General features: G+C 41.9%; 1 protein-coding gene across 7 annotated transcripts in view; it reads left to right on the top strand.

Moving 5' to 3' along the window:
• The window catches only part of TENM4 (teneurin transmembrane protein 4), a 601633-nt gene that overhangs the window by 179912 nt on the left and 396531 nt on the right, over positions 1 to 25190 (top strand). For all 7 annotated transcript variants that reach the window (XM_026843650.1, XM_026843624.1, XM_026843595.1 and 4 more), the window contains one exon: positions 13798 to 13882. The gene's annotated coding sequence lies outside the window, so the exon portion shown is untranslated. The remainder of the gene's footprint in view (positions 1 to 13797; positions 13883 to 25190) is intronic.

Raw genomic sequence — 25190 nt, 5'->3', positions numbered from 1 at the left:
GGTCTGTCTAGAATCACTAGAGTGTGTAAGAGCCCAAATTAAGTACCAGGGTACTAGTAGATCAAAGAACTTCTTATATCAAATTTATTTCTAATATTAGCAGTAATTATGCTTTCTTTCTCTTCCTCGGAGAGTCCGTGTTGCACCACAGGTCGGAGCTGATTTTCATCTCATGCTGATTTAACTCAGAAGTTTTTCTGCTGGATTGGGTGAGGTACAGTACATGTAGGGCGAGAGGTCCAGTATCTCTGAGGGCTACTGTTAAGAAATATTTCTGGATTCCAGACTCATTTGGGGGCCTTTATTTTCAAAATAAGCTTCTGAGATCGGCCGTACGTAATTTGCATACTCTACAGGCAGACAGGGATCAGCTATTCACTACGGAGCCTGAAATGCCTGAGGCTCTTGTCTCTGCTTATATCCATTAGAGGTAAACCAGGGCTGATTATAGGGAACACTGTACTTCTGATCATGCCAACGAGCATAGCTAGCAAGTGTTCTGGGGACAGATTCTCATCTCATTTGCATTGGTGCAAATCAAGGGTAACTGAGTTATTCCAGATTGAGAGAAGACGAACTGCCCTAATAGGATTTTCTGTCTCAATAAAGATAATATTGAATTCAGCCAGTGATTCTGGTTTGTTGGTTTTTGTTTTTGTTTTTTTTTTTCCACTGTTTTCCTTTGATTTTATGCTGATATACAGTGTTTAGTTTTGGTTCAGAGTGAAGCCCACAGTGTGTGCGAAGAGAAGGTCACTTGGGAAGGAAATACAGTTCAGTCCCAGTTCTGGGAGCACTTGTTTGCGAATAGGGTTTGCAGCAGTTGCTCCTAAAACAGATTGTTTCCAGCAAGTCACGTACCTGTCTGCTGGCCCTAATCAAACGTGAGCTCAGGGGAAGCCAGTAGCCCTCATGCGCCATGATCACTCATCACAGAAATGGGTGGGGAGAAAAGCAACCCATGCAGCAGAATGACATTAAGCCGAGAGATAAAAGGCACTCTTTTTAAAAAAAAAAAAAAAAAGAAAAAAAAAAAAGACCAGCTTGAAAGATGATCTAAAACCAGAAAATTCTTCACATGACCCTTTAAGACAACATAAACCCTTTTTTGTTTCCTGCCTATTTCGGCCTGTTCCTGGTCAAGAACGCTACAGCTAATAATTGTGTCAGAAAACCTTCCTGTCTGAAAATGATCTCTTCCTAATGGATAGATGATTCCATATGGTTTCATATGTCATAGATGGAGAGACAACATATTGGACGACTGGCCACAGCTGGCAGTTCATGTTAGTGCCATATGGATAAATGTGTGAGCTCTACTGCATTGTGTATTTCGAGTAAACCATTTATCTAAACAGGTGCTGACCCACTGGGGATGGTTTTTTTGTGGGCAAACTTGCAGTGATATAACCCCTCTGCTTTCTCCTTCTTCTTTTTTTTTTTTTTTTTTTTTTTTTTTTTTTTTTAAGCTCACCTGGGCAGAGCCTTTGTCAATGAGACCAGAATCTGGCTCTCTGAACTGTACGGATTTTAGAAGACCAGTCTCCAAAAAACCCTATTTGGGAACCATTCTGTGATATTCTCTTCCAACAGATATTACTATATGCTATTCAGGGGATTAAAATACCCCCATTTATGAGTCTATATAAACACAGAATCAGACTTTCCACCTCCTTGAGCTACTGTGCTCCGTCCCTGGTTCCAGCTGAAATTTTTGCACTCCCTTTTTCTCCATGCCATAATTGCCTCTTTGTCTAAACATGCTTCATTTTGGAATTCCTCTTGCTTGCATTCCTAATATGTGCGGTTCAAGGTACTTGCTGACTGATTTACGCCGGACTTGTGTGGCTCCCTTGGAAATGGAGCAGAGCACATTCCATCCACCTGCATAATAAAACCAGACGGTGCAGGGTGGGAGCACTCAAACCACAGCAGAAATAATCTTCACTTCAGTTTTGACTCAGTTATCTGTCTCTCCATCAACTCTTCTGATTGTCTGTGGTATTAAAATCATGCCTAGGGAGCAAATCTTTAGGGGGGAAAAAAAAAAAAAAAGTCTCTAATTATGCTGTTTATGCTGGAGTTCTGTGTCACTACCAGCACCAAATACTGGCGTGAGGGAAAGTGCCTCCTCTGCATTTCTGGGCAAGTATTTTGATAAGAGCACAGCCCTGTTAATTTGGTTCTAAGTTGTAATATCAGTTGTAATATCAGTTAAACTCTCTGGGCTCCTTATAGAATCACAGAATCATAGACTGGTTTGGGTTGGAAGGAACATTTAAAGGCCATCTAGTCCAACCCCCCTGCCATGGGCAGGGACATCTTCAACCAGACCAGGTTGCTCAGAGCCCCGTCCAACCTGATCTTGAATGTTTCCAGGGATGGGGCATCTACCACCTCTCTGGGCAACCTGTGCCAGTGGTTCACCACCATTATGAAAAATTTCTTCCTTATATCTAGTCTAAATCTACCCTCTTTTAGTTTAATATCATTGCCCCTTGTCCTATCACTACAGGCCCTACTAAAAAGCCTGTCCCCATCTTTCTTATAAGCCCCCTTTAAGTACTGAAAGGCCTCAGTCGGGTTTCTCCTTCATCTCCTCCCATCTGCTTTATGAGCAGTGAAACTCTCTTGCCTTTATCACAGGAGGTAGCATTTTACACGAGTGAGTAAATTAGGTCAGTTTGGGTTTAAACCAATCTACAGCCCAGAGCTCAGATGAGTAATTTCATTGATAAGATATGAGTTGGATTTCCCCACTCACAACTGTACCAACCCCATGGTGTGCAAAGGGGCAGAGAGTTAGTTTGGGTAGGAAAATCAGGAATTCTGGAGTGGTTGGAAGAATAAGCTGACAGTCACCCTGTGCTTTTTTCCTGCTCAGTGGTTTCACATCACTAATAGTTCACTCGTGGCTCCTCGAGAAGTCAGAGAATGTAGTAAGCCCCAAGCCTTCAGAAAGAGGATGGTGACACTAATTCTTATCTCCTATCATCTACCTAACTGTACCCCCATCCGAGGTGCGTGTTCCCTCGCTTCAGTTTGTTTGTGCTCGTATATTCAAAACATCAGTTAAGCTTTCATGGCGTAACAGTAATAAAGCAGTTTAAACAGCAAGTTCTCAGCTGTGTTTGGTGCACACTGTGCTGTGAGAGATTAAAAAAGAAAATCAGAAAGTGCGTGACGGAGATTAAGATGATTCTGAATTGCTGTGTATAAAACTGAGTCCCCTTTGTGCCTCTTATCTGCTGTTTGAAGTACCGTTACTTAAGCTCAGTGTTAGGGGGTGGGGGGGAAAGAAAGTCTTTCTGAGAGGATGTGAGAAACCATTTCAAAAGATGACGCCTCTCCAGTAAATAAAGCATAAAAGTTTTAGGTCAGCACTGAAATGGTGGATGAGATGGAGTTGCGCCCGAAAGAAAAGTTCATCCAGGAGGCTTTCAAATCTTGTCACTGAGATAAAGAAGATCAAAGTGTTTAAACACGTTGATCCACTACTGAGGAAAATTTAGTGCTGGCAACAGCGAGCAGCTGCAGTATAGCTGGCCTGTCTAGACTCCCAGCAGGGAACTAATTGCTCCTATGGATATAGGTTTGCTTTATAAAAACAGGTCCGAAGGAACGTCGTTCTCATTCACAGAATGATGGAGATCTATCGATAAGCAGAATGTCGATCTACAGGATGTCTGTGCAGCATTGTCAGGAGGAACGGAGCCACTGGGAGCAGAGCTGCAGTGTGGGCAAGGGAGATGCATGAGGATCCTCGGCTTTTATTCAGCTTCTGTTGTACAGAGAAAGATCCCATCAGTTTGCTCAAGATGATAGCATTAGCTTCAAGCCCTCCTTGAGGTGTATTAAAAATGAAATGAGGAAGAGTAGCTCAAAGTCAAAACTTAGTGCTATTTGTACAACATATTGTCCTGGGGGGTAGTGTGGAGAGTGGGGCTAGTGCCATCAAAGAATTCCAAATTTTCTATAAAAAACAAATGTTATTTTTATATAAATTATTAACTGGACACGGGGTGGAGCATAATGAGGCTGGTTATAAAGAATAATCCAGTGAAGTCTTCCTGGTACAATCACAGCTGTAAAGACACTTAATGAGATGTCTGGTGGAGAGGCTGTTACGGCTTCTCATTAAACAGGTTCCTTCTTGCACTCCCAGCGCTCAACAGAGGGTGAAGGTCTGAAGCAAGGGTTGGTGATGGGGTTTTTCCCATGGCACAGAAGTTGTTTCTGGAAGAGGTGGGTGTGGGATTTTTGCATTTGGATGAGAATATTGGGGGGGGTTGAGTTACTCTGTGTAGCTAATACCCGAGCGCCCATTTTTTTCTTATTCTGAGGGAAAACGAGAAAACTGCTGCAATTCTCATCACCACCGTCTTCCTCGTAAAAGTACAGCCCTTAGTATCATCGTATGTACTCAGTAAAAATCAAGAGCAGTGGCTCAGCCACCCCAGTCTTTCCAGTTGAGAAGGAGAGACATTTTGCCTCTGAGAGGAAATTAAATACTCCTGTGCTGAGTCATTACAGTACAGTACAATATGCCAATCTAACTCCAGCTGTTCAGCCCTCGTTTGGTATTTATAGTTCTTTTGATAACAGCAAATTTCTCTAAGTATGTATGTATGTATGAATGTATATAGATGTAGCTACATTTGTGTGTGTTTGTCCAGCTACATAACTAAAGTGCATGCTTTGACCTTTTTTCGTATAACTTCATTCTTGAGACTTTCCAGAAGTATCTAAATTATTCACTGTGGGCTTCCAGAATAGGCAGTGGAGGGAGAGAAGGGCATTCAGAGGCCACAGACCTCTCCTGTCACCACAAATAAAAACCTTTCCATAGCTCTATCCTTGCAGTGGGGACCCTCATTAAAGCCATTCAAATGTCAATACGCCACCTAAATGCAGGAGGTAAATTCTTCCATGGTTTCCAGAGAGGGCATCACAGCATGCCTACATTTGCCTCAGCATGATGGTCAGCAGGACAGGCTACTAAGCATGCAACAATGGGGTAGGTGTAGAGAAAGAACAGAGTTATTAATGTATTCTCTGATGCATTAAAGGTTTGTTTTATTAGGAATGTCCTAGGACATCCAACCTGGCCTCTTTTTGCTGGTTTCACAGAATCACAGAATCATCTAGGTTGGAAAGGACCTTGAAGATCATCCAGTCCAGCAGTTAACCCAGTACTGGCCGTTCCTAACTACACCAGATCCCTCAGCACTATGTCAACCCTAAACCCCTCCAGGGGTGGGGACTCCACCACCTCCCTGGGCAGCCCATTCCAACGCCCAACAGCCCCTTCTGCAAATAAATGTTTCCTAATATCTAGGCTAAACCTTCCCTGGTGCAATTTGAGGCCATTCCCTCTTGCCCTATTGCTTATTACTTGGTTCAAGAGGCTCATCCCCAGCTCTCTGCACCCTCCTGTCAGGGAGCTGTAGAGGGCGATGAGGTCTCCCCTCAGCCTCCTCTTCTCCAGACTAACCCCCCCAGTTCCCCCAGCCGCTCCCCAGCAGACCTGTGCTCCAGACCCTGCCCCAGCTCCGTTGCCCTTCTCTGGACACGCTCGAGTCATTCAATGGCTTTTTTGTAGTGAGGGGCCCAAAACTGAACCCAGGAATCGAGGGGCGGCCTCACCAGTGCCAAGCACAGCGGTCAGATCCCTTCCCTGTCCCTGCTGGCCACGCCAGTGCTGATGGGTTTGGAAAGGTGCAGGTCTTTCTTAAGCATCGTGTCAGACCTGCCAGCCCAGAAGATGCCTCAGATAGGTGGTGGCGTCTCTCGAGGTCAGAAGCACCCTTGATTAGTCCAAGGAGAATCACTGCCCACTCCTCTTTGGACCCGTCTGTGTTGGGGTGTGATCATAGTGAGCTGGAGGTGAAAGCTGTGGCAGAGGCACAGGGACTGGTATGTGAAGAAGTCCCTATGGGGTCCACCTTCAGTGCACCCCTTTATTGACACCCTTCCCAGCAGTGTTACACCCCCAGGAAGCAAGGAGACAATGGTGAGGAGCACATCCAAGGACAGAACAGTGTCCTTGCCCTCTGTTCGCGTGGTACTGGGCTTACTAAGGTAACAACCAGTTGATGTACACCAGTAAATCAACTACAATTTAAGGAATGGGTTCAGCAGAACATTTCAGGCACAATGTGCCCCCAAGCAGTACAGAACTAACACAATCTACCTATTGGTCCACTCCATCAGCTACATAACGTTTTAATTTCTGAGAAAACAGCTTTTTAAAATATGTTAAAAGATTATTTAATATCCGTTTCATGTACCATTAATTTCTTACAACAGTTACATTGGGAGCTTTTGCTTTGTACATCTTGTTAATCATTGGTGTCTGGCATTTTTTTATGTTTATTCTACTCTTAAGAAATTTGCAAACACAACTGTTTCAGTGGACCTTTTTTTTTTTTTTGTGGAGAGTGTGTTATCTGTGGCAAATGGGATAAAAACATTGCATGGAAGTTGCAATTTTTCTCAATATTTTCAAGGCAGAGTATGTCAAAATTCAGATGTACAAATACCCTACAAAATGGCCAGATAGCATGTATAAAGTGATATCACAGATATGCAGGAGTATTTATAGTCTACTGAGAAACATGAGCTCCACATACCTTAGTCCACAATTGCCAGCCTTTATTAGGGTCAAGTTTTCCATCCTTGAGCTCAGTATCTGTGCTCCTGTAAACTTCTCAATGTCAGCTTACCTACCCACTGGCAAAAAAAATAGAGGCAGCAATTACCCTTAGTTGCAAAATGTTTGAAGGGTTTGGGATTATAGATCAGCACTGGATAAAGGGAAAGATTATTGCTTCCATTTAACAGATTTAATGAAAAGTGTCTTGATGGTGAGATTATGTTTTATTGTTGGTCAAGTCTGTGCTGAAAGACCTGAAGCCCTTACAGGGCAAAAATTGAGCAACAGTTATAGAAACATCTGTTGTGAACTGGGAAACATACTGTGATACTTTTCTAGGTGATACAGAAATTCTTCCTTCTACAAGGTCATTTTTAATATACAGTTCAAATAGGCCAGGAGAAATGTTTTTATTTATGAAATTGACAGAAAAAAAAAAAAAATCCCACATAAAAAGGAGTAACTGAAAAAATTATCCAAAAGCCAATGATGACTTCATTTTTTTTTCACAGTGGACCAAGAAAATATTTATTTTTGAGATGCTATTGCACAAAAGACATATTTTATTGCTTTGAATTTAGTGATATGGATTATAAGCATTTCAAAGCAAATTTTGTGGTGGGATCCAAAGAAGGGCTTTGCGTGTGCAGGAGAGCTGGCTTTCTAAAGTGCTTTGCAAGCCTTGATCAGATGGGTATGTTAATTTTAAACTCTGCAAGTATAGGACCAACTTCATTGTGAGAAACTGTTGCCTTTTGGTGCAATTGCATCGCCCAGCTGAAATCTAAGCTCAATGAATCAAATTCCCACTGCAGAAGCAACTCAGTTAAGGTTGCTACACTTCAGGCTGATGAGAATGCCCAGTTTCTTTGTTCCAGTTGGCCAAAAGTGGGTGTTCTGTCCTTGAGTTGTCCTGCCTTAATAAACGAATTTATTTACTGGGTCTATTATGATGGTCAACTGTTATGTTTTGAACAATGTCATTACTAAAATGCTGTTTAGCCTTTGTCAAGGCAACATTACAATGATTGGCTGGAGGGGTAGGTACTCATTTGCACTGAGAAAACATAGCTTGGGGTGAGACTCATTGACTGTTAATTTATGCAATTAAAAACTAGACATCTAAGAGAGTCTAGGTTGATAGCTCTTTAAAAACTACTGTGTAGGTGTCTAAAGTTAGCTGAGATAAATCAGTGATGACCAAAGCATGTACAAGCAAATGAGACTTAGATATGGCACAATTGAAAGTAGAACATGAAAGCAAATTTTTTGCACTGTTTATCTGGTGATCTTGCAACAAATGAGGAAGAAGAGCTTGGTACACAAAGGGGACAGGACAGTAATGCTTTGATGAACATTAAAATGCATTTCTGCTGAAGCTCAACAGGACACATTCCACATCCTTTACTTGTGCTACCACTTCCCAGAAATCCAATTTTTCATTTGAAATTATTACACACTGAGAAAATTATCTTAATTCTGAAAAGCTTCCACTGTGTAGCCTTTTCCAGCCTGCTCTATAAACTACTTAAAAAACAGCCTCACCCTTCTGAAAAAAAAAAAAACCAAAAAAACCCAACAAAACCCCCAAACCAAACAACAAACAACCAAACCAGCAGAGATAAAATACTGCGAAATGACCCCTAGGACACAATTGGAACAGATTGGGATGTGCAAAACACTCACTCTACTGGGAGCCATCCTGGCTGATGAGGTTCAAAATTGGCTTGATGTGTGGGCTAAAAAGAAGAGGTGCTTAGGGAAAGAGCAGCTCTCCAGGCTTAACTGCTTCTGTAGATCCTCCTCCAGAGTGGCTCAGCTTGCGCTCACCATCTTCCCTCTAATGGTCCTCCCTTGTTTCCTTTTTATCAAAAAAAGAGGGATGGATATCAAGCCTTAACTCTTTCCCAGCTGAATCAGTGTCAGGACGATGGTCCCTCCAGGCAAATCTCATCGCCAGTTATGGGTTGGTTATGAAGGACATCCTCCTAGATTTCCAAGCTCTGCCTTCCCCATGTATTTCCTGCCAAGGGCTGATTGGGTGGATGATGATTATGATAACGATAATTTTTTTTTTTTTTTTTTTTTTTTTTTGTCAGCAGGTATGGCAATGAAACATTAAGCCAAAGCCAATAAATATTTCTACATGGGGTGTCGATTTGGTGTGAAAGGAGAGGATGTGCAGGTCTGCTAAAAGCGTTATTTGGGGATGGAGTGGAATACCCAACATGTCTAACTGCTTTGCAAAATCATTAGATCAGGCCCAGAGGTGGGGAGTAAAGTACTCCTGGCCCAAAATGCACAATTGGTCTGAACATCCTTGGTGAGGGCACGTCCATGATCTACCTCCTTCCTTCAGCCTCCCAGCAGCAACCAGGACATCTACGACCGTTCGTGTGCTGCTGAGGATGGCACTAATTACTGCCATCTCAGGGGGTGTGTGTTTTTTTTGCAAAGTGGACACTGTCATTAGGAATTCAGTTGGTGCCACAGTAATTCAGGGGCATCTCACCTACTGTGAGTTAATCGAGGCTGGACCAGAGCAGCACGCTCGCCAGGAAAAGCTCTGCTGTATCAGGGCTGAACACTGCTTAGACCCCTCAGTTGCTTTTTGAATATATGATACATTTGGAAATAAGATATCCGAAAAGCCCCTAAGCAAGCAAACCCTGAAACAATCCAACCATCAAAAGTCTGGATTAAAGAGCACAGGTGGCAAGATATTGTTCTCTCCTTGTGTGTGGTCCCTGATGCAGATGCCTTGTTTTCACAACACTGATAATGAAAGTTTTTTGGTTTTTTTGTTTTTTTTTTTTTTGGATGCTCTTTAGGGTACAGTGTAATACATCAGAATAAATCATTGCATCGTATGCCTGTTACAAATGAAAGCTGATGCACCAAATGTCAAGGTTGCTCGCTTTGATTAATCGATGAATATTGCCAGTTTTGCTAACAGTTTTGAGGAAATAAATGCTAGTGAAGGGGGAAACGTTGACTTGATTACAAAGATATAAATATAGAGATAAAGATTCAATGACTTTGTATAAATTTAGAGATTATCTTGTTTCAAATAAGGCAAAATGTCCCTTGGATCTGTGCTTTAGTAGAGAAACAGTATCCCATTCCCCCCGCCTTGTTTTCACTTACTAAATTAATTCAATAATAATCATATTTGAAAAGGATTAATTTCAACAGTTGTGGAGAAAACTTCTGATCAAATCAAGAGTGTTAGCTTCAAGGCCACCCTTCTTCCTATGAGACAGGAAGTATCTGTGTGATAAATTAACTATGGGTGAATGCTAAGTCTTTAATGAGAAAAACCATGCTCTGTTGAATTCAGCCTTTCATGTGAAAGCTGTTTGGGACCTTACTGAAAAGAATGTGTTAATCAAGAGAAAAGCATAATTACTGTCTTGTCAACAGACACAAATGGGAAAGCCTGGTGAAAATGAGGTTGAAATTAACTCAAAAAAAACACACAAAAAAATAGGGGTTTTTTCTATAAGGTTTTTGGAGAGCTTGCTTTACGCTACACAGTGATTTATGACAATTGGAATCTCACTATTTCTGCAATTAATATTACTGGATGCTTCCTATTCAGAGAAATGTTAATCATAATAATGCAAATGGAAGTATTATTGCAGTTATGCCTCAGAGTGCATATTTCATATTGAGCCAAAGGTTCAATATTCAGCATCCTTCTCAATGGAGCATTCACACTGTATGGATAGATAAATGTGCACTAAAGGTAAAATAACTGAATTAATATAAACCAGAATAATATGTCTGGCACATAGCTTCCCATTTTCCCATTTTGTTATAAGGTCCTGATTGTTCAGGCTTTTTAAACCAATAATAAATTATTGCAATGCACTGCTAATTACACCTCCCTGACGTTGTGTATCGTATAAATTGCACTGGCGATGGACTTAGATTAAGTTTCTTATGCTTATTTTTAGCAAGTGAAAGGCAGTTCATTTCCAACTGGGCCATGTTTAAAAGTTTAGAGTGAAAAAACTGTCTAACTGCTTCCTACTATAAGGAGAATATTGGGAACAAACATTATGTCCTGCATGTCTTTTGGCTCTAAATATTTTAATGAGAAAGGCAGAAGCAAGGCCACATATTCATTTTGACATGTGTTTAAAAAATTATGAGTCTTTAGAAATTTTGCTCCTGAAAATATTTTCTAAATTGTCTTCTTCATGTTTTTACCTCCCTCTTCACTCCCTTAGATCACTTCTTAGCTCACGATTAGTTCCTTTATGACTGCTTACGCTCTTGGAAATATTTGGCCCTTTTCTTTCTCCTTTTTTTTTTTTTTTTTTTTTTTTTTTTTGGTTTGGTTTGGTTTGGTTTGGTTTGGTTTTATGCGTTTCAATTGGTGAGAGTGGTGGGAGGGAAGAGTGGTAATTGTAATTTTTAAAAAATCCTACTGGCTTTTATTAAAAAACATATACACTTGAAGATTCTGGTATTTCAGAGCTGATTCAGAAATATGATTAGTATTTCAGAAAATAACCCATGTAAAGTAAGTCTGTATTACAAATGCCTCTCCTAATCCTTTCCTCTGTAGCAAAAATGTGAGGTGTTTATTTTTTTTTTTTATTAATTTCATCCAAAAGAAATGTAACTACAGCATGAAAACTGTTTATGAGGAGGTGACAGTGGAGGAAGTAGCGCATGTGGTCAGGGTGAGACCCTACTTCTTGGAGAGTTCAGTCATAGAGCACTGAATGAAGCTTAAATGTCCATCACACGACATTATTATCCTCTTGATAAGAAAGAAGCCCTTAGGCAGGGAACACATTTTAAACTCTGCAGATCTGGGTTCAAATCCAGTACAAGATTCCTGTATAACATCAATGAAAGCAACTTGGTCCAGGTCTTCAGAAATATCTCAACACCCAGCAAGTGAGAAGGAGGTGCCCAAATAACTTTCAGGACCAGATGCAACAGATAACACTATATGTCTTAGTCTATTTGATGTGGTTTGGATTAAGCAGTTACATGCTCGGGGTACCTGTCCCTCACTTTTTCTGGCATCACTTTACATCTAGTTGGGCTCAGTCTTTCAAAATACTTTTTAGGTCATGATATAGATATGCACATACAGACATATAAACATAAATTTCTTTTAAAAAAAAAATAAAATAAAGAGATGAAATCACTTTCATGGGTCATCCCAGAGGTACACACAGGCAGGCATGGCACTATAACTTCCAGAAGAGATGTGTAAATGCAAAAGCAACCGTAACCTCTCAATTTATAACCATGACTGCTAGAGGAGCAGAGCTGACAACCTCACAGTTCTCTCTGTGCTGAAACTTATTCACAAAAGTGAGAATAATAGCACTCCCCTACCTTGACAGGTAGTTTAAAAATACATATATTAAGAATTAGGAGAAGTATAGATATTATGGTAGTGGGGGACCATAAATGTACCAGAGTGCTGAGAGAAGAGAATGAACAATTCATTTTCACCTCCTTCTCATTTCCAGATCTCCCAGAAAAGCATTCTGGTGAGTGATGGCCTCTTCTGCTTTTGTTTTCCCTCTCATTGAAGTGAACACCAGCAAGAGATGAGACTCACAAAATTAATTCAGATTGGCTTATATAAGGACCCTGTGATGCTGATTAAAAACCATCCACAGGGCCATTAGCAAAGTGAGATAATAAATGAAAATGCGTTGAATAGCATGAGTTTTCTAGTGGGGGAACATCAGGGAGCAGTCTTGAGTCCAGTCTTCTTTAAACATCTTAATTCATTAGCCAGAAGACAGGAAAAGAGTACATGTTAATTAAAATCACAGATGATCCAAATTGGGAGGCACTGCATAAATCAGTGAAGATAAAGAGGTTAGAAACCTTAGGCAGGAAATGACAAAATGAGATGCAGCTTCGAAAAATGCATGTTGGGGAGAAATAATCTGTATGAGGACAGAAAGGAGGGTTGTTCAGGAAGGAGAATTAATGGGAGGAAGCCAACGGATGTGGACCACGGAGTAAAGGGCAATGTAGCAGAGCAGCTATTTAAAAGTGACCTTTGTACCTTTACAGTGGACAGCTTGGCTTCAAAATTAATTTACAATTGGAAGATTAAAAGGTCAATATCGTTTTGGACCATATAGACAGAAACAGGTTGCCAGGTGGAAGCCCACCTCTAAAATAGCGTACTACTGCATCATTCAGACTGCTTAATTCTAAATTATTTTTCCAATTCTTCAAGACCTGGTGCACCACAGTGCCTGTATTATAGATGCATATCAAGCAAAACAGCCCGGGAAAACTGCTGGCCCTGGTAAATGTGTTTCTCAATGAAGCTAAAGACACCCAGTTGCTGCCGTCTCTTCTCCACTCCCCCAGTCCCTATGGACTTTGTCTCCCTGAGACAAGGAAAGGAGCTGAAAGAGGGGGCTTGAGGCTAATCAGCTAATGAGAGGCATAAAAGAGGAGCCCCAGTGCTGTGATACACTGGCTTTGAACCTCCTGCTTGTAGCGTAACAGGCTTGTCACACATGCATAACAGTTTTAAACTGGGACTCTTTGACATCACAAGCAACTCAGATAAGACAAAATTTATTTACGTGAGTGGAAACAACAAGAAGCATCCGTGTAAGATCTTAGTCATTCCACTTAGACAAGGGTAAAAGATCTGAGGAAGGAAATATTGGGGATAGCCACATAAATAAAAAAATTCTTTTGCTTTCCGAGGCCTGTAAAAAAAATCACACAATAAGAAAGGAAGAACTACCATGTTAATTGAAAACCCTTGAAACTACAATAGAGGAATTGGCAAATTACTCTCTTGGCAAAGGGATGGATGTTTGCACAGTTAGCCAAGGACAGGCATTTAATTCTAAGTGCTGTACAGAAAGCCTTAGTTTGTATTTAACAAATACATTTATTTCCGTGGGATGACTAAGCATATGCTAGCACAGTGCTGATGTGGTATCACACTAGAAACCACTTGTGTATAGATGCGTGTTTTATGTGCCCTGTCTAACTGTTAGCAGTTGGTTTTAATTCATGTAGGATAACAAATAAGTAAAAAATCACTAAACAAAGATCACTAAACAAAAATATAAAAATCACTAAAAAAAACCACTAATTTTTTTTTTTTTGTCTGTGTCTTTTTACAGGTAGACTGAGAATAACACATGTCCAGGTTAAAACTGTATCCTATAAGAAGTATTTGATGGATTATTCCTAGATATTTCTAAGAAGGGAAATACAAAAAAAAGTGAGTATGAATTTCAGCACCTGGGATGTTTTATTTATGTTTTGTTGCTTAAAATGAAATTATGATATTTGCAATGTTTCTTGTGCGGTAGAGTCAAGAGGAATGTCACTAATTTGTTTCGAACATGTGTATTATTGATCTGTGTTTATTTTTATTATCTGACAATAATAATTTACATTACGGTCCTAGTGAAGGACTCATTTTTACTGTGCCAGGCACTCTAGAAAAATAGACATTCTCTGCATGAAATGACTTGCATCTAAGTACAAATCAAGAAGCCATGGATAGTGACAGACAGATGGAGACCCACGGATGTAATAAGAAAGTGCTGGTCAGTATGACAGGCAGTGCTCACAGAGCATCTGCAGCCTAACCCTTGCCGGTGATTTCTAGATATTACTGCAGAGAAAGGAAGAGAATAACAAGGTTATTTTATAGGTATTTATGGGGAGCAGCATGGAAGAAAATACAAAAGCATTCATTTGAAAATCCAGCACACGGACTGTGGAAAATGGTTGTGTGTGTTGATTGGATGCTGACAGCCTAGTTTTTGATATAAATGAGGAAGGGGAATCAGTGCTATGTCTGGAAAAATGGCCTTTGCATCCAGGGAATATCATCAGGGCAAATTTACATCTGTGAAAAACCAGAGAAAGGGATTCTGCTGTAATTAAGATGTTCAATGGTAAAGACGGAGAGAAGAGATTTACCTAGATGGGTAGATAGAGGGGAAAGGCATTATCTTAAGTGTGTTACACAGAACAAATCTGCAAGACTTCAGTGGAGCTAGGAAGTGGCATCTGGGAGAGGAGTATGAGTCAAAGCTGATGTCAAGGTTATGGGCATGTGACAGGATGGTGGCATTGCCCACAGCGATAGAGCATGTTGCTTAGATATTGTGGCTGGGACTCCTCAATTGGTAAGAAAGCAAAGTTGAGACTGTTGAGCACACAGCAAAAGACAAGGAAAGGGTGGAGAAGTGGAACCATAAATCAAAGAATCACAGAATATTTGAGGTTGGGAGCGACAACTGGAGATGGTCTAGTCCAACCACCTGCTCAAAACAGGCTTAGATAGAGAAGGTTGCTCAGGGCTTTGTTTTTATTAACTCCATGAGTGTGGACTCCACAGCCTCTCTGGGGAACTTGTTCCAGTGTTTGACCACCCGCAGGGCAAATAACGTTTTACTGATGTTGAAGTGGAACTTCCCACTAAATTGGTTTGTGTCCATTGCCTCTTGTCCTGTCACTATGAACCACTGAGAAACATCCGGCTCCATCTTTTTTACCCTACCCATCAGGTCTTATGCACATTAATAAAACTCCCAGCTCTCTTCTCCATCCATAGAGGTGCACCAGTCCCTTAAGCATCATCATAGCCCTTCATGCAGCTTGCTCCAGTATGTCCATGTCATACTTGTACTGGGGACCCCAGTCCCACCAGGGCTGAGCAGAGGGCAAGAAGCCTGTCCCTCAAGCTGCTGGAAATGCTTTTCCTAATGTAGCCCAAGAGGCTGTTGACCTTCTTTGCCTCAAGAGCACATTACTTCTCATGAGCAACTAGGTGTCTACCAGGACCCCTACCAGGTCCTTTCCCGCCAAACTGCTTTCCCGAAAGTTGTCCCCAGGCTGGTGTGGAGCCTGGGGTTATTCCTTCACAGGGGCAGGATTTGGCATCTTCCTCTGTTGAACTTCAGGAGGTTTCTGTGGGCTTGTTTCTCAGTGCAGCCCCCTGGTGTAACAGCCACTCCTTCCAGTTTTGTATAATCTAAAACTCGCTGAAGGTGCACTCTGCCTCATCCAAGTCATGAATGAGAGAATTAATGGTATTAGACCCAGTATCAACCCCTGGCTAGACCTTGTGCTGCTGATACTTTGAGCCTGGCAGTTCAGGCAGTTTTCAGTCCACTTCACTGTGCATTTTAGGCCATGCTGCATCAGTTTATCAATAAGGATGTTATGGGATACTGTCAATGCATTACTAAAGTCAAGATATGCAAATCCACTGCTCCCCCCTGAAATGCTGGTGTTTCAACCTCAAGCCCCAAGTTAAGGCTGACACATGGGTGATTCCCACAGCCCTTCACAAAGGGGGGTGAATTTCCCTTCAGGCTTCCCTCCAGGGTGCGGCAGCCTGGCAGACAGAGCCATTGGGTAAATGAGCCCCAGGTGTCCCACATTAAGTAACCCAAGGTCAGGTGTCCCACTGAGGGATAAAAGCTGGGACCCCTTGCAGGCAGGGGCAGTGTCTGTGTGTGAGGTGGATGCCCTGTGCAGAGTTCCCTGTTGGGGAAGGACCTCCCGCCTCCCTGGGACTGGGCTCCAGTCAGGTCTGGCTTTTGTAAATGTGGGCTGTGTAGGGATTCAGTGTGTGTCTTCCTTGGTCTGATGTGTTTGGCTGGTTGACCTGGTTGTCTCCCATCCCTTCTATGGGAGGCTGCATTTCACCATCTATTCTACCTGTTGTTGGTTGTGTGGTGTCATTGCTGGGATCATTGGGATTGATGTTGGTTATGTATAACCTGATTGACTTGTTTGTACCCCCAGTGCTCACCCCTGTACTGACCCTTTTGTGTCACAATCTGGTTATGGGTTCATCTTGATGCTGGCTGTGTCCTTTATGCTAGGCCTGATAATTGGTAAAACAACCCCTTATCTGCTGAGCTACTCATCTTCCTGCAGATGATGATGGTTAAGCATCATGGTTACTCCCAATAACTTTTTTTGTCATTCATATGCTTAGAAATTATTTCCAGGGTTATTTATTCTGTCACCTTCCCAGGGATCAAGGCTGACCAGCCTATAGTTCACTTGAATCCTTATTTTTGCACTGCCTGAGGACAGGAGCAACGCTTATGTTCTTCCAGTCCTCAGGAACCTTCCTCAATTGCTGCAAGCTTTCAAAGATAACTGAGAGTGGCCTCACAAGAACATTAAACAAGTCTCTCAGCACTTGTGGGTATGTTCTATCAGGTTCCATGTATTCATGCATATGCAATTCGTTTCCTAAACTGGATCCTCTCCACCAAGGATATATCTTCCTTGCTCCAGACTTTTCCACCAGTCTCAGACACCTGGGACTTCTAAGGCTAAGTCTTATCAGTAAAGACCAAGGTGAACAAGACACTGACTACCTTTTCCATGTCCCCTGCCCCATTCAGCAGAGGGACAGCATTATCCCTAATTTCATCATCTGCCTAGTGTTAATATTGAAATTATGTTTGTGGGTTAGATTACAGATATTGAGAGTAGTGGGAGAAGAGCAAGGAACCAAAGCATTATAGTTGGAAGGAGGAATAGTGCAGATTTATCAAAGGGGAAAAAGACAAAGAAATTGAGGTAGCCAAAGGAGGGCAGGACATCAAAAATTAGAGACTGAATACTTGGCTTTTTCAGGCAGCTGATAAAATGGGGCAGGGGCATGTATGAAAAGCAAGTTCTTAAATTCTGGCAAAGGAGGTTGAGGAGGATGAGGAGAGGCGTTGACACAGGTGGCTTCAGTGACATGCAAGAGAAAGTAGAGAAGTCTGTCTCTTGCTCTCTCTTTCCTTGTAGACTAGGGCAACTAGATCCCTGAATTATGCATGGCCATTGTCCAAAGCTAGATGTATGACTGCAGTAATTAATGTCCTTAAGCCCTTATTTCTCATCTGTGACATGGGATCAACGTTCCCCTCTGATATTTATCTTCTCAGCTTTTAAGAGCTTTTCACCTGGAAGGTGTGCATACAGCAACTAGCACTCCAGATGAGGGCTGGGGCACCTACAGGCTCCTTGATGTATAAAGAAGCAGGAGATGTTCATCTCAGCCTGGAAAGTCTTGACATGAGCAATGGCTGGACAGAATTAAATGCCTGCTAATGATAAAGCTACAAGTATGGTAGGGTGAGTTCTAAAATTTATAGCACTGAATATTACGTGATATTTAAATGAAATTGATGTAGAATTATGTTGGCTTGCAAGATAGCATGGAGGTGGTTGTTGAACACCAATGCTTTAATCCCCAGTGCTGTACAGACGGACATAAATAATAAGAGGCTGTTCCCAAAGCATGATAACTCTGCCTGCAGGTTATGTCCAAGAGTTTGGTCTTTGGGGAGAAACTACTTGCTGCTGTAAGGAATTAACTTGCTTCTTTCCATGATAGCAATGATCACTATGAATTCATTGGGAACTCAGAGCGTTTCTTTTATATACATATGACATATATATGCATATCTAACCTAGTAAAATAAAATAGTTTGTTGGGGTTTGGGATGCTTGGAAGTATTAAGGCTGGTGTGAGCTGAGATGTTGTGTCTGTAGCCAGGATTCAAAAAGTTGAGCCCTGAGAAAGATCTAACTGCAAGATAAAGACTGCATCAAAGAAAAAGAAAAGAGAAAAAGAAAGGAAAAAAAAAAGAAAAAAAAAAGAAAAGAGAAAGGTGAAAAATTGCCAGAAAAATAAGTGTTTTCAAAGTCAGGGCTTCATAGTAAGTGGTAACAGCATAATGAGGTGACAGCCTACAGCAAACTGAGTGGAGTGAGGAAAAGGAGAGAAAAATCTCTAAAATAAAACTCCCCGAATTGCTGGGAGGCACTAAACATGACAAGCTCTCTTTACTAAGAGATGGGTAAGTTCACAGGACTTATGTAGATGCCTCTTTACTGAAGGTGAATTCTTACTTGTCAACGTAATCTATTTTAAAAAAAAATAAATTGCTACGCAGTTTCTTAATGTTGATGCATTTAATAACCTTTCTAATGCCAGCTGATCTGATTATCAGTGACAAAAGGTCAGAGGGTCAATAATAGACCCTGAATCAATTATTTTTTGTGGAATCATGGAATTTTTCCCCGGTAATGTCCAACTGGGTAGTGGAATCAGCCATGCCAGCAATCGCAGCTCCATCTCCAGGGGCTGGTCCATAGCTGCCTCCCATGTTCGCCATGCTGGCTGGTCCAGTGCTGTCTGCTGGATGGAGCTGACAAAAGGCAGTGCACGCAGAAAAGGAGTACGAACAGTACAAAGAACAGGGGCTGTTATTTTACTGTCTTGTTAAAAGGAATAAAATGCCTCGGGGTAGGGTGCGTATTTCTCAGGGTGCTTTTCAGCCAACATCTTTGCTTTGGAGCAGCCAACATTGGTCTGGAAACAGTCTGATTTTTCAGAGTCGCTGCTCACTTGTGGTTCGTTGCTGATCAGACTATTCCTACTCAGGTGAGGAAAGATGCCGTTAGCTGTTTTTGGTTTTCGTGCCATTCTGCTGCAACCTGTGCATTCTTTTCCCATCTAGTTTCCTTGTTAAACCCCATAAGGCAACTCTTACATATTCTGGGATGTTTACACACACTTTATATGAATAAGTTTTGGGGAAGAAGTTTTTGAAAAAAAAAAAAAAAAATCCCATTTATCCAGCTAATTAAAAACCGCTAGATAAAGTGTATATCTTTTCAAAGGACTTAAGCCCCCTGTTTTCTTAGCTTTTGATTGACCTGTCACAGGATCTACACGGCATATCTCCTTGTTTACACTACAAATCCAAGATAAGCATCTTTACCAACTATATATTTACAGCATCTAACAGGTTGGGCTAGTGATGCACTTAGAGCCTCCAGGTGCTACAGCTGTAGACATGGTATATAATAATAGGGAGCTGCTCATTCTCCCACAAGGCATCTTGTTTCAACCCACACTATAGAAAGACATTAATTTAAAAGGTTCTGTTTATTCAAATCAATCTGTCATGCAATGTTAATTAAGCATTAATTGATACTTATTTCTCTGAGGCAGGAGACCGTCATTTTTCTGGAATAACCCTTGAAGTTTGGCTCAAGATACTGGAGGAAGGATGAAACAGGCTTGTGACTACTAGAGGCATTATTTATTTATTTATGCATCCATTTGCTTATTTATTTTTGCTGTCAAGCGCATCAGTCTCCATAATCCTCTCGCTTCCCATTATTTGCCAGAGGAGGAACTGGCAAAACAATAGGAAGGATGTAATTAGCAACTTGGCTGTGGGGTGTGTGGCAGGGTGGGCGTAGAAGCCAGTATGAAATCAGAAGTTTAATAGGAGAACTGTTTGTATGTTGTCAGTCAATCGTTTTCTCCCTGTTTAGATTTGTGAGTGAATTGCAGGCGTATTTCTTTGGACACATCAGATTTTGGTTTTCTTTCGCTTTGCTGCAGAAAGCTATTTTCAGCTGAGGTTTTGCTGCTCCTGTTGTGACATGCAGGAGCTGTGTATCAGTTCTTTGGAGGGTGTGAGATCACAACAGCAACACCATAACAAAGATGACAGTGTTTGGAAAAAGAGGTAACTTCATAGCAGTGGAACAGCGTTTAGCTGTGGATATGGAGTCTCTGGAGGAATCTTTCCCTACAGATGCTTACTGCTCATCTCCTTGTAGCTTAATAATACACCAAAATATCATCGCGTTTTCCTTCTGAAAACGATGTGCTCTTTGGAGACCATTAGTGACATTATTTGGAGAGCAGTAATGACACAGGCTTTACCCGCAGCCTGCACGGTGCAACACCATTTACACGCACCACCCACCTCCACGAACAGGCTGTTTTGTCCAGATGCTCTAGCATGGTTTTGCTGCTTTCAGGACTTTATGAAGCATCTTTCGGGGTTTCCTTATGTATCTCTGCGTGATCTCGCAGTGTACATTATAGACAGATCTAACAGTGCCACGCATGAGGCCGGTACATCAGTGGTGCTGCCGTCGCAGCCTGTGACACTAGTACCTTTCCCCCCTTGCAGCAGATGTGTAGCTCCGATTTAGCACTGTAGCATTGTCCCAGAGCAAGGCTGAACCCTGCTGTAACGTGGCCAGAGCTCCTCGACACCCCTTAGTTTGCAGCTCCGATGGAGCAGGATGGCCCGTGGTGCCATGTGCCACCCGTGGAGACTCTGCAAGTCCTGGTTTGTCACCCGCAGCCGTGGTACCGAGAGCTGACTTCACTCTGAGCTCCAGCGCAGACTACGCATCCAGAGATTTTCATCCCAGCTTGCTTTTTCTCGTTCGTGTTGGGTGAGGTAAACTCATTTTATTCATGCTAAAGCTTTCAAACACTCCGGCTGTCCCAGGCTAGACTTGATTTAATTTACAGATCCTAATTAGACATTGACTGATAGGGTGGGGAGGACAGTGGGAAGAGGGAGCAAAATTTGCTTTGGAGCACATAAGCATCAGTTTCCATTCTTCAGGAGAGCGCAAAATGTTACTGTATGAAAAAGCAGAGCTTTTTCATCTAATTTTAATGCTAATTTTTCCACTGTGTATGACTCTATCCTCAACTCTGCTGCTGGGGAAGTTAGATTTTTGTGTGTGTGTGTGTGTGTGTGTGTGTGTGTGTGTGTGCTTATTGTGAATAAGAAGCCACTGTGCATCATAAGGCAAAACAAACAGGAAGGCAAGTAGGGGCATTCATCTCTCATGCAACAGGATATCCCAAAACACAGAAGTATGGAAAAATAAATGAAAGTGAGTTATAGGATCTGTCTTCACCTGGTACGAGAAAGCACCCCTGAGTACTGCTGCTGCAAAACTGTTCAGCATGTGTTTAGCTCCTGTGAGGAGTCCTATTAAGCCCAAACTGGAAGGACAGGCTTAAATAAGGAAGATAATTTAAAATACACTTCAACAGGTGAGATCCTTCCCCTAATTCCACTTTGTAATAACAGCATAGTATTATCAGTGATAATAATGGACAATCATAAATTTGGTAAGGTTTATATGCCTTTGAAGTGGAGCAGTCACCTTTTTCACTGGATTGCTAAATTAAGTCTAGCTTTTTTTTTTTTGCACTGGGTGCCAAGCAGACATGACCCTTATCTGGTCTAGGCGAAGAAGCAAGTTCTTTTTTTTTATCACATTTAACCTGTTAGCAGGAATGGACAGTCTGACTCAGCTGAAAATACTGTCCTGAACACTTACTATTAGCAGTATATTAACCTAATGTGGCCTTGCTAAGAAAGATAAGTACATCAGATTTTGATACGGAGATCAGCACCTCTGAATTACAGCTCAGCTCAGAAAAGACAAGTAAGAGCGTGTGGCAGCCTTCGCAAAGATCTTCCAAATCTTGCTGAAACGGGACATACAAGTGCCTGTAAGAACAGCAGTCCAAGTATAGAGAATCCAAAGGCTGGAGAAATGTTTTTTTCTGAGCTGGACATTTGACTCGAGGAGATTTGCTCATTCCTGCATGATGGAAACGATTTGTTTTCTCCAAGGATTGCTAAATAGAAGGTGCTTGTGGGGAGGGGAAAGCGGGTGCCTGCCTAAGGCATGCACTCAGATCTACAGAGCATTCAGTTCTTTTGGGAAAATAAAAATTAGCACGGCCAGCCTCATGCAGAGTTGCTGCCCTGTTGGAGGTAAACACACAATTCACATGCTATCCTCACTTTTGCTCTATTTTTGCCAGGGCAGTGGCAATTTTACATGCAATTACTGGGCACTAAGGAGTCATTCTTCCAGAAGTCCCATCAAGGACGGAACAGGGGAGCCTCCCTAAGAAGCTTTTTCAACAGGCAAATGAAGAATATTATGCTTATTTTACAGGATCTTAATTCACCATGTGTACAAAGCTGCAGCTGTGCTGGGGCAGTGCTCAGCTGCAGAATTTGCTCCAAGTGATGTTCCCAGTTAGTCAGCCACACTGAGAAGGATGCTGGTGAAATGTCCTTACTCTCTGTAAAATGTGTGCTCTGCAGTCATAGGTGGTGGCCTTGATGAGGTGAAGGGACTTTTTAGCACTTCTCCTACACACTTCCTTACAAAGGAGGCCGTCCATGACCCTGAGAGTCTGAGGACTGAGTTTCAAGCTGTCATTTGTCTGGATGATGTTTCTGAGTTTGCTTTATTTCCTATTGAGGGTTTTTTTTTTTTTTTTGCATTTTAATGGTGTGACATTTGCCAGGGAAAACATTTGCAGCGATAAATCTCATCAAAAACTCAACCAAAATCTCATCTATTGCTTGACATTAATTTTGATGCTTTCTACTGCAGCTGTCTCCCTGCAGGTTTCATCTTTGTGCTGGGAGACAGGGATTTGCTCATCCTACTCCATTGCTCTCAGAGCAGCCTCTGGGTGTTACGTGATGGGAGGGCACAGAGGAGATTCTGTATTTTTGCAGTTAAATGCAGTGGCATAATTTTCACGTTGTTCCCCCGTTTTTGAACCTCTTCTGATCTCTTTAACCAATTCCTTACCATTTCCTTGGTGATCTGTTTGTACACTTGCCCTGCTACCAGAAGCTCAAAAAAATAATGGAATAAATTCATTGACAGGTTTAACAGTGGGACTGTTTTCCCTGTTGGCAATTTCCCTGCTTATTTAGAGTCTGCGGCAGCCACCCCTGTTCCAAGTGGCTCTTGGAGAGAGGACGTTGTCTTTCTCCTTCCCATTGCACTGGCCAACCATGGTAAAAGCAAAAAGCATGTGTGCAATAACAAAACCAAAAAGCCCATATGCAGTGGCATTGTTTTCTGTTTGGGCAGGAGAATTGTGTAGCTGCAGCATTGAGCTCTCCGGGGAAGAAAGCAGGCCAGGAGATCTGCTGTGGGAGGTCAAAGAGCTGATGGCATCCTATCAACCATCCTATCAGGCATTATTCTGTTAACTTGGTTTGGAAATGAACTCAGTTAGCAAGCCCATGCAATGAGTGTAAAACTGAACATCTTAATGTTAATCGTAAAAATTGAGATTTGCTGACAATACCTTGGGGCAGCAGACAGGCACCTCTGGGGCAACTTCAAGAGGAATATTCTGCTTTCCACGTTGGCACACTGGGTGGTTCTTCACCAAAATGTGTTAGCTGGACCTGCCACATGTTGAAAATGAAGCAGTGGAATATTCCAAAGGAGAAAAAAAAAAAAAGGCAGCTTGTTGGTTTGTGTCCTTGCTCAGTTTTTTAAAGCCTGTAGTTACATCCAGGGGGAAAACTGAGGGATACAACTGGGACACATACTGCTTCATGATGGCATGACTTGCTGAAGTGATAAAATGCGTGACGTTTCCCGACACGTGCGTATTCTTAGTAGCTGCTGATGAGACAGGATGAGTGGTAGTGCAAACGTTTGCTAACTTGGGGATGACTTCTGATATGGAAGATATGCAGAGCTGCCTTTGAAGTCTGTAATAGCCAGGCACATGTGTAACAGGGGTCAGCAGTGGGTGTTCATTCTCCAAGGAGCCCTCAAAGACTGCATCTAAAAAAAACAGGAGTACAACCTTAAGGGGATATCGTTGGAACCCTCTCCAAGTCATGGCTGTCTTGGAGTGCTGGAGGTCCATGCGGCTGGGGTTGCAGGAACTCATGTGTTGGCTGTAGCTCTGCAATATTCAGCAGCAGGATATGGATTTGGGAGTTGACTCTGGGCTCCAGTATGAAAAAGAGTCTTTTTGTTTCCCCTGAGATGTTTTTTCCATAGTCATGCCAGAGGAACCATAGTGGAATTGTCAAGTTGATGGCTTCCTGAGACAGCTTGGGCTTCCTGGGAAAACACCTGTGGCTTCTTTTCCTCTTCTTTGTCCATCTCCTTTATTTTCACAGGCTTGCGTCCAAACTCCACGAGTGCATTTTGCATCTTATGTCAGTTACTACCTGGTGAAAAGAAATGTATTTAGAAAATCATCCAGAGGCTCAGATCAAATACTTCTAAAAATCACTGCACCTCAGCTCGCCAAAGGCTGGAACACTTGTGCCTCCGTTATTTTCTTTATGATCTTTACAAGAATTTTCATAAGAAAAGGTAGCTGCTCTTGGGCTAATTGCACTTCTCTCTATGTCTGTCTGTTAGATGAGGATGCTAATAGTGAAAGAGAGATAAATGTGCTTTAATTGGGTTCTGCTTCTTCAATGAAGGAGTGGGCAAGGGATGCCTTTTGGTTCCCATGGCCTTCTAGATAAGTTTCCACATAATGCCAATTAAGAGCAAAATCGAGAGTATGCAAAACAGATGACAAGTGCTGCTCACCAGGAATCATTCTTTTGTGACTAAAACAATGGGGGCCTTCAACCAAGGGTGCGCTTTTTGCTGCTGTAATTTCCCTTGATTATTTATTGCATTTTGCATAAGATTTGCTGCCGAATGGATTGACCCTAGAAAAGTTTAAGATGAATGTGACAGTGGGAGCCCTCCAATTGTTTATGTGTGTGTGTGTGTGTGCATATACACTTTTCAAAAGCAGAAAGAAAAGTCAAATTAAGTTATTTTTTAACCCTACAAGTTATTTTGATTTGGGTTTTATTTCAAAGAGAGCTATTGTGTATGGGGAGGGTCAAGGGGCTGT

The sequence above is a fragment of the Athene cunicularia genome, assembly GCF_003259725.1.
Source record: "Athene cunicularia isolate RWA chromosome 1 unlocalized genomic scaffold, athCun1 chr1_part1, whole genome shotgun sequence".
Taxonomy (NCBI): Eukaryota; Metazoa; Chordata; class Aves; order Strigiformes; family Strigidae; genus Athene; species Athene cunicularia.
This window is presented reverse-complemented; position numbering and strand designations above follow the sequence as displayed.